Here is a 10,700-nt window from a genome sequence, read left to right on the forward strand (position 1 = left end):
TTTTGCTGGGAGTAGTTTAAAGCGTTGACGAAGTCATGCTGTTGGCAGAAATATTTTGTGCCTGAGATTCTCATGTTTGCCAGGTTTGACAGGCGATGGAGGGAGGGATATTGAGGGAGGTTTTTTGTGTGGGGAGTTCAGAAATTAAATGAATTTGATTTCTAATGGAAGTTCAGAAAATACTAGCAAAGAGAAGTGCCAGCAAACTTTAAGGTTGGGAGTCTCTCCTTTACCCATAGATACAGCAGATATATGTCTGTCCTAACACTTAAGTATCCACCCTTGAGACAGCTATCTTGCATGCACTTGTGTTTTCTGTGTAGGAAAGCAGAAAATACTTATCTGAGAGAGAAGGAAATTGCTTAGGCAAAAGATTATTTTTACTCTTTCTTCTGGTATTCTCTCTCATGTACAGATAACCCCTGTCAGAGTGGTGGAGAGGTTGAAAGGTGCAATTGGGGCATCAGGAGTCCTTCCCACAGGGACATGTGTATCTTAGAAAAACATGTCTGGGGACAGATTCTGAGATGGACAGTAAATATGGCTCAGGTAGTCTGGCTCTCCAGACATCCTCTCCTTGGATCATGTCAGCCACCCAACCTGGTCATTCACAACATCTTCACAGTTTTCCTGCCACAATGAATGCATGATTTAATACAGTTCTTCAGCAAGCAACCTACTCAGAAACACTTCTATTGTTCCCAGAATGCCAATGGAGTCTAGTGTGTGTTAGCAAGATTTCATAAGACCTAAGTAAATATCAAAGCGAAGGGTCACAGTGTGAATGTTGATGTGGGAAAAAGCTTCATCTTCAGGTTTGAGCATTGCTAGGTCAGGCATAAAAGTACACATTTACCTCACAGAAAGTGAATAATTCCTAATAGTTGTTAATAGTGCTGAGGTGGTCAGAAATTTTAGGAAAAAGGAAAAGGTTTCTCCAAAGGAAATCTCTCAGCTGCATGGGTAAGCAGGAGTTCAGACTTGCTTGTCAGCTGGGTAAAAACAACACTTATATATGGGTGGGTAGAAACAAATGGTTCTCTTACTATTTGCACTGTAACTTTTGTATTTTAAAATTGTGTGAAATAGTGTGTTTGTATTTTGCAAGTGGATTAATTTTGTATTTAGCTTGGTTTGGTTAAGTTTGGTTTCAGACCTGTCTTCTGGTTATTGTGATTGGGTTCTCTGGGACAAGAATTTGCTCTTGCAAGACTCTTGCAAGGTCATACTCTTGAATAAAAAGTAACACCCAAGGATTACCTGCAGTTTATCTTTTGTCTAGGCAGATTTAGGGGTTGATAACATGAATTTCAGTGAGGAAGAAATGTCTTCTAATGAGTGTATGCAACTCAATGGTTTCAGAATATGCCCTGTAAACACCCAGCTCGTTCAACATTTTGTTAAGTTCCTGGTGTCTTCAGCCTCCAATGAAAATAAAATCTGCCTTGTGTCTACATGGTGTATGAAGAATGATTTCCTGTTGCTGGTTTTCAATTTTCACTTTTCACAGTTTCATTACACATCTTCCTGTTACGGTATTATGCAACAGAAAACAGAAACTCCCCATCTCTTTTTTCTGCTATGGTTCCTTATTTGATGTACTTTTATCTTGTCTCTTCCTTTGTAGCCCCTTTCTAGTTGAAGCCATTTCAGTGTCTCTTTGTGCGATCTTTTCAAGTCTCTTGAAAATTTTTATTACCCTTCCCTGAACCTTTACTGCTGTGATCTTGTTCTTTGAGGTAGAATAATAGAAAAAAACCTTTCCTCCTAATATAGATCACAGAATATTCTGAGTTGGAAGGGACCTATAAGGATCAAGTCCAACTCTTAAGGGAATGGCCTGTACAGGGATCAAACCTGTGACCTCCTTGGCATTATCAGCGCTATGCTCTAAGCAGTTGGGTTAATCTCAGGGTTAATAGTCAGAGGATCTATACAGCAGCTGATTTATATTTGAGATCATAGGGACATTTTTACTGGCCTCTTTGTTTTTAATATTTACCTGAAACCTCCCAGAATCATGTTTGGATCTTTAATGTTCATGTTGCATCAGTAACTCATAGTTATGCTGAGATTAAATAGGCATAGATATTTCTTCCTCCTTATTGGGCCTGAATTGCTAATGCTACTAAAAAATTCAGTCCTGAGGCTGATCTTTGAGTAAATTTGATTTTCACTTCCATGGGACTTCCACTGCCCTTTTAGGAAGATGTATTTCCCACTAGACATCTGCCTGCTTTGCTGAAGCTAATTTTTGCTTTCTTCAGCTCATCTTCTATTTTCCCTTGTCTCTGCATGTGGTCCAGAAATCATAATGAGTATTGCATTTGGGGAATTTTAACATCAGCAAACTAGAAGACTCTCCAAATATCCTTACAAACTTTCTGCCTCCTTTTTTTAATGCAACATAATTTATAAAGTACACCAGAATCTCTTCCTGAAGTGACAGAAGCTGCCATTCTGTTAACAAAGAGACGGAATGTTAGAAAGCTCTGGTGATATCAGTCTGTTTAAGGAAACCTTGGAGCACGGCAACCACTTACTGACTCTTTCAGATTAATAAAGCCATATACAAGTTCTGGGCAGAGACAAACATTATCAATAAAATAAGAACTGCTTACTGAATCTCATGGATGTTGCAGTGGAAATAGCTTGAGGAAATTTCTCTTAGCCTCAAATAATCTATGCATTTTGAATAAGCAGGATTAGGCTTCTGCCCGTTCTGTCATTGGATACATTTGATTTTCTAAAATATCTTGCACACTGGCAACTGGGAAACTGTCTTTTATCTCTTTTTTTCTAAGTGTCTTAGAAAGGCAAGCAACAAACATAAATTTTTTCACTTCCCCCTTCCCCTCTCCCCTTTCTTTCTTAGTTAATTTGGAGGAAACTCTTGTAAAATTGCCTTTATTCTTCATGCACAGAGGATGATATATCAGGATTCCAATATATATCAAACATCCTGCAGTGAGAGTTCTGCTTGTAACAAATAAAACTGAATGGCATTGTGGTTTTTTTCCCTTGCAGTTTTCATGAGCTAATAAAGAGGAATTTGGCTGTAACATACTCCCCATCCCTTAAGGAAACAAATCCTGAAAGTTTCTGGAACTGTTTTTAAATGTCAGGTTTTGAAAAAAAAACATAAACAAACCACTTATCTTTATGTCTTAACTATAAATTTACTGGCTTGATTTACTGTATTTGTTTCCTGTGAAAAATTCCCTAGGCATATATATGCTCCCATGGCCTGATTTGGGAATTTTTTAAATACAGTTTTGATCTGTACAGAGGGAGCAGATAACAAGGCAGGCTTTGGTTGTTATGCTGAACAAGAACAAGTGATCATAATCAGCTCTCAATGAGAACTTTACTCGATGGTAGGACTGTGTTTAAACAAATTAAGATGAAATGATTCTGTCTGATATTGCAGTACATGTAAATTGCTAATTGGAGATATGTCACAGGAGCTGCCTCTTTGGTGAAGATTTGGGTTAGGGCTTGTTTTGTCTGTATGTCATGTTAAATTCCTGGGGTGTTGATGGATCTGATACTTTCTGCATTGCAGCAGAGTTGCAGGGTTGATTGGAGTACAGTTGATTAGCCTAAAGTTGAAGTGTGACCGTGGCTGAATTTGGATATTCCCAGAGAGAGCTCTATATACAATTACTGGCTGGTTTGTGACTGAGCTTAAAAATTGTCTTCCAGAATTCCCTGTGTTTCTGATTCCAGTGATAAGATTCCAGCCTTCAGGGTTACTAATCCAACAGAAAGCAGATTATCGTGTGCCTTTATCTCCAATACTGTAAAACACTCACACTCCAAAAACAGAATAGTAGGAACTAGGAGCCATAATACCTAGACAGGAAATCATTCCTTTAGAATTATTCTCAGAGACTTCTTTTGCAATTTTTTCTGTATCACAATGGTTGGCTTTGGTTTCAGCTCTATTTTCAAGCTATTTTATTAAGGAGCTTGAAATGGCTCTGGTAACATGGAACTTTTATCTGCAGAAATGAGTTTGGGTATGGACATGAATCATGGGAGAAGGGTCTGGCACGGGCTGAGCTGTGTTGAATAGATATTCAGGACTGGTCTAGTCAAAGATATCCCTGCCCAGGGCAGGGGGGCTGGAGATAGATGATGTTTAAGGTCCCTTCCATCCCAGGCCATTCTATGATTCTATGATGATTCTATGGTTCTAGGATTCGGTGATGATTCCATGGTACTACAGCAACCATCTGGATGCAGATATGAAATGTGACTAGTGTGAGGAGCTGAGGAAGGACTGGAGCAACTTGGGTACTGCAGGTCACAGGCAGGCATTCAAAAAATTGGTGCATGAAAATCTTCTGTAATGCTCACCTGGGTTCATCTTGTGCCGACAGACACTCCCTCACTTTCTGAAGAACTGCAGTAGTGAATGCATTTCAAACAGGAAGGAGGTCATTGCTTGTACTACAGTAACTTCTTTAGTGGAAATGTGGTCCTTCAGCACTGAAATATTTTTAAAAGCCCTTTGGCTGTTACACTAAAAATGGACTTTGTCACAGTATAGGAAACAGATGGAAGGAATATTCTGGAATTTTTTTTATTTTCTTGCCGTTGGTCGTGTTTGTCTTCTCCATTAGGCACTTCTTGTGGTGCTTCCTTGCTGTCCCCTGCTGCCAGCATGTTGCCTGATATTCAAAACATGACAGAACATTCAGAGAGACAAAAACCTTCAACTGAAGCTGCTTACTCTTAACACAAAGAGAAAGGCAAAGCACTGAAATTCTTTAAAGAATAGAGTAGAAAATACAGAAAGGAAAGAAAACTGCAGCACTCTCTGTTCAAACCAGAAATTACATGTGTTCATTGGCCTATAGTACTAAGAAACTTACTTCATTAGTCCTTACTAAAGTTCACAACTCAGTTAAATTTCTATGTGTATGTAGCTTGAGAACTGTTGTTCCAGATAATTCAGACATGGACCCTCTTCTTTGATGCAGTATCAACACTCAGTAAATTTTTACATTCGTTTGGCAAGTAAAGCATACATAAAGCTAAATTTAGCTTTAGTGTATATAGGGTGTAACCAGAGAAATTTGCTGTATTCAGTCTGGTTCTGTGCAGGGTGGGCTCCATCACCATCAGAAGTTCCTGCTTGTGCTCTTTCTGCCCAGCACTCCTGCTTACAGGATTTTCCTCTGGTGGGTGTGGGAGCACATAACCAGTGGCACTTCTGTGCAGGTTTGACTGGTGCACAACAGGGAGAGGCATTGATGGTGTAGCTCTGCACTGACATCCCACAGGAAAATGAGAGTTTGGTTTGTGGTCACTGTTGCTGCTATGGCTAAAATTCATGATCTGTAGCCGAAATCATATGTTGCTTGGTACCTACAGCAGTACTTCTGACTTCAGTGTCTTCACATTTCCATATGTAACCCTGCAAGGAAATACTGAGGAAGATGTGATTATCCATTCATGTAGGATGATAGAGAAACAAAGGAGGGAGTAATAAGACATGGGAAAAGTATTGACAGAAACATGCAATAAAAACACAAGTATGTTTACCAAGTCTAGGAGCTGGCTGGCACTTAGCCATGTCCATGCAATACTTGCAAACATGGAGCATCATTTTTCACAGAGAGCTCTGGAGTATAATCCATCATCATTCAAAATAAACCAGCCATTCTCTGAAAGCTATTTAGGTCATGAGATGTCATCACACCTGACCATAAAATCCATCATGTTGGGGAAACCAGTGGCCAGTGCCTGGCATTGTGAAACACCGTGAGGCAGAAGCTGCATTTATCTTTGTTAGAACTGGCAGATCACCCCAGTAGCTTCAGATTAGCCCACACTGACATACCAGCTCTATATATTCCCATCCATCAGGGTGATCTCCTTTGGAACAAGCCACCTACTACTCTAGCTTGAGGACTTCCGGGTTTGTTGGTGAATTTGGAATATTCAACATATATAAGAAATACACCTTTTGAAATGCTAAACAGCTCTTTTCTTTATTCCTAGCAAATTTCTTTGGTGTTGGATTGTTCACTCCTCCCATCCTTCATATTCATTTCTTTCCTTGAGCCTGCAAGTGTATTTTGTACTGAGTGTTTTCATCCAGACAGCCTTGCTTCTGCTTATGCAGCACAACATACAGCGGTGCACTTTATATCACATCTTCAAGATCCTGAGAAGACTAAATACCAAGTTCAGTCTCTGTACCTCACTGACTAATCAGAGTCTTTTAGGCTCACCAAACTTCAAATTAAAGCCATTGCTTGTATGCAGAGGATACTTGTCTATCATGGTAACTTCACATCTATTAAAGTCATGTCAGACCAGAGCTGATTTAATGTAGCCAGCTGATAAGGACATCTTTCTTTGCTACGGACAGGAAATAAATAAAGAAATGTTTCTTTTATATGCTGAGAATTGGCTCTCACTTATTTGGGTGTTTCTGAGTGTCTGACATTTTATCATGCAAAAGATGGAACTTCCTTTCTCTTTGTCTGGCTTTGTGCCTCTCATACTATTACATAATTACAAAAGCATGCCCAACAGTGGCCAACAGTGAATGCTGAAGCACTGTTTGAGCAGGTCAAACTTGCAATGATACTTCCTCAGGGAATACTCCCAAGAATTCCTGGGCTTGAAGTCTTTATATTTCATAGCCTCTGACAGAATTTTCTTCCATTAATCCTTCCAATTACTTTTTAAATCTAGTCAAACTTTTATAAGTTATAGAACTTATGGACTGTTTCATTAGTAAACTACTTTCTGCATATTTAAGTAGAATACCACTGCTAGAATGACATTCTGAGGAGATTTAAAGGGAGAGAACATTTATACTAAATTACATAGCTGCTAATACATGTACAGATTATTGTAAAAATATATATACATTTTATAAAACATACTTGTAAGAATGAGTAGGCCTGGATGGTATCCAGCCAGAAGTTCTGAAGGTGTTCAAGTATGAATAGATGAATATAAACAATACATGTAATCGCTCCCTGTTGGGTAGTTTATGTGACCGAGCCCACACAGATGTCCCTGCTCTTTTCTCTAGTCCCCTGGGGTCCATTTTTGGGCCCCTCTTTTTGCAAGGTCCCAAGGGGCTGAACAGAGCCCACACAAAGAACTTTTGGCGCTTTGTGTCCTCTCCCACAGTACTGCTGGGAGTTTGAGGGTAGCTTGCTGGGGGGTAGAATCAGAAGACTAGAACTGATAAAATTTGGCTTGAGATAAAAGTCGGGGTGTCCAGGAAAAGGTGTGCATGTGTCCATGGCCTGCTACTCTGATCACAAACCCTCTCACATATTGTGGCACCCACAGCTGTCGGGCATGGACACGGACACACTGACCCGTGGGTCACCCACACCCGTGGGACACAGGCAGACCCCAAGTGATCTACTACTGCTGGACAGTGCAGCAGACACACACAAAGTCATCATGCGAGGCTGCTATGCTTTATTGCTGCAGCCAGGCCCATGTCCTGGCTGGTCTTCTCAGGGGCTCTGGCTCTAAAACTCAAAGTCATCTATGGGCTCAGTGAACCCTCCCAGGTCATCCAGCTCATCCTCCGGCTCCTCTTCCTCTTCTATGAGACGTGTGGGTCTCCTGGGGGGCCGGCGCTTGATGGCGTGGGCTGTGGTCCTGGGCCGCGTGCTGCGGCGGCGAGGGCGGCTGTGGCCGGCGCGCCGTGTCCTCCGCAGGGGATGGCGGCGGCTCCGGCTCCGGCTCCTGCTCCTGCGCCCTCTGCCCCGCCGACGGTAACCAGCCATGGTGGTGCTCGCTGACTGCTGGGAGCTGCTGCCCTGCTTTTATAGGGGTGCCAGGCCGGGGCCCTTTGTGATGCAAGTGCTTTACAGAGCCAGCATCACCAGTGGTGTCACAATGGCTGCGTGATGATGGTGTTGCTGGCTTTGCTTGCATGTGTGACTTTTGATTTTCCTAGTAAATTGGCTTTTATCTTCAGCCACAAGTTTTCCCATCTTTACCCCTCCAATCCTCTCCTCCAGCAAGGTGGTGGGGAGAGTGAGCCCCTGTGTGGCACTATATTTCTGGCTCGGGTTAAAACATTGCCTGCCTTCGCTGTCGATGCTTAAGGGCTGCAGGGGCACATCTGCTTGCCAATGGCACAGAATGGGCTGCACAGTAAGAGCCTGCAAATCATGGTCTTCCTTCCTGCAGAGGAACTCCTGCTGCATTGTCTGGAGCACCTTCTCTCTTCCTTCTCCCTTGCCCTGGCCTCTGCAGAACTGTTTCTCACATGTATTCCCCAAGACATTATTTCTGAGGCACTACCACCTTTGTGAATGGACTAGGCCAGCGGCACTACACTGGACCTGGCTGGCACTACACTGGCTGATGTGGGGCAACTGGTGGCATCTTCTCCCAGATGCTCTCCACACTGTCTCCTTGCTCTGGAGCCCTCATCAGCCCAAGTCCAGTATAGGTACAGAGAACCAGGAGGAGGTGTCTGGAAGCACAGCAGCTCTGAGAAGCATGTTGCCGGGTTCAGGTGGTCTCTCTACAGGAGATCTGTGAAGGGCAGTGTGACAACCCAGCCAGGAGTGGGGGAATGGCCAGGGTGAGAGTCAGGAGCTGGGTGGGCAGAGCAACTTGCACTGCTTTGTCTGACCTTTACCCTCTTAACCCCAGGAGTGCCACAAGAGAGGGCATGAGACACGGAGGGTTCTTCTCTCTCTGGGCTCTACTCAGTCCCATGGGATCCTGCAATAAGAGAGACCCAAAAAAGGGACCCTAGGGGAGCAGTGGCAGGAGCAGAGGTTATCCCTGTGTCCTCGGTCACGTGCGCGCCCCATAGGCCCTGGGCTGCAGAAACAATCATACCTCATCCCAAAAAAAGACAACCCTGGACATGCACATGCCGTGCATGAGCAGCCTCGGACATCCAGATCACGCACAGAACATCACGTCTGGACACTCACATCCTGCTGTTGGGCATGGACACACTGACCTGTGGCCCAGCCACGCCCCTGGGACAGGGGCGGACACGGAGCTATCTAGTGCTGTTGGGCAGTGAACCAGATATGTATGCAGCCATCATGCGAGGTTGCTATGCTTTATTGTTGCAGCCAGGCCCATGTGCTGGCTGGTCTTCTCAGGGGCTCTGGCTCTAAAGCTCAAAGTTGTCTACGGGCTCAGGGATCTCTCCCAGGTCATCCAGCTCATCCTCCGGCTCCTCTTCCTCTTCGTGACGTATGCGTCTCTTGGGGGGCCGGCGCACGATGATCGGGGGACCATGGGCTGTGGCCCTGGGCCGCGTGCTGCGGCGGCGAGAGCGGCTGTGGCCAGCGCGCCGTGTCTTCCGCAGGGGATGGCGGCTCCGGCTCCTGCTCCTGCGCCCTCTGCCCCGCCGACGGTAACCAGCCATGGTGGTGCTCGCTGACTGCTGGGAGTGGCTGCCCTGCTTTTATAGGGGTGCCAGGCCGGGGCCCTTTGTGATGCAAGTGCTTTACAGAGCCAGCATCATCAGTGGTGTCACAATGGCTGCGTGATGATGGTGTTGCCGGCTTTGCTTGCATGTGTGGCTTTTGATTTCCCTAGTAAATTGGCTTTTATCTTCAGCCACAAGTTTATCTTGAGCCCTTGCTTGGGACTTTGTTTCTGGCTGGGGTTAAAGCATTGCCTGCCTTCATTGCGGATGCTTAAGGGCTGCAGGGGCACATCTGTTCATCAATGGCACAAAATGGTGAGTGAGAGCCTGCTAAACTATTGTTTTCTCCAGTGTCTGCAGAGGAACTCCTGCTGCATTGTCTGGAGCACCTTCTCTCTTCCTTCTCCCCTGCCCTGGCCACTGCAGGACCGTTTCTCACATGTACTCTTAAAGATATTATCCAGTGCTGCACTGGCCTTTATCACTACAGCTGTGTACTGGCAATTTATTTTCTGACCAATTTTATGCTTTTATATCATTTTTATTCAAAGAAGAGGGTGGTACTGTCTTGGTACGAAAAGCTTAAAAGACTCTAACAGTCCTTAAACGATACTCAGTAAATAAATGAAAAGTGGTCACTTGCACTTTCCTGATAGAAATTGCTCTGTGAAAGTGAAATATCCTGGTATGCTTCAAATTTCATAGCACGCTGCGTCATAATCAACTGCTAGCCATGCTTTTAAGTGTCGACAGAAACACTGCTTCAGCTCATGTGTATTATCATTTATAGGGGAAAAATTCTGTAGAAGACCTCAAGGGACCTTCTGAAAACTCTGTTCAAGATATTTGGAATTTGCTTGAGGAATGCTTGAGGAAAGCCCTCTGAGAATTGAATGAGGTCTACTTTTCATCCTGGTGTTATTTATATTTCTTCTTATCTTAGACATCAGTGGCACAAAGTTATAGTGATAGTACTGTAAAACACTCCAGCTGTAGTGCCTCCCCTGGTGTTATGTGTGACTTTGGCTTCATGGTTCAAAAGCAAACCAGGCTGCTGCATGCCAAGATCTGCCACCAACTCCCCGTACATGTGGTAAAATAGTTTCATTTCTTTTGGCTTTATTTTAGTTTTTCTCAGCTGTAGGCAATGACTGACATAATGAAAATGCTGTGAATTAGCTCTTATGGGTATTTATGAGATCGAGATCTCTCTTGACTATATTTGAAGGATCTTGGGAATCTGGAGACGTCCCTGTTGACTAACATTGTCATTGGCTAACATTGTCACAGTTTTCAAAAAGGTCTA

This window comes from Serinus canaria, chromosome 5, assembly GCF_022539315.1.
Source record: "Serinus canaria isolate serCan28SL12 chromosome 5, serCan2020, whole genome shotgun sequence".
Lineage (NCBI taxonomy): Eukaryota > Metazoa > Chordata > Aves > Passeriformes > Fringillidae > Serinus > Serinus canaria.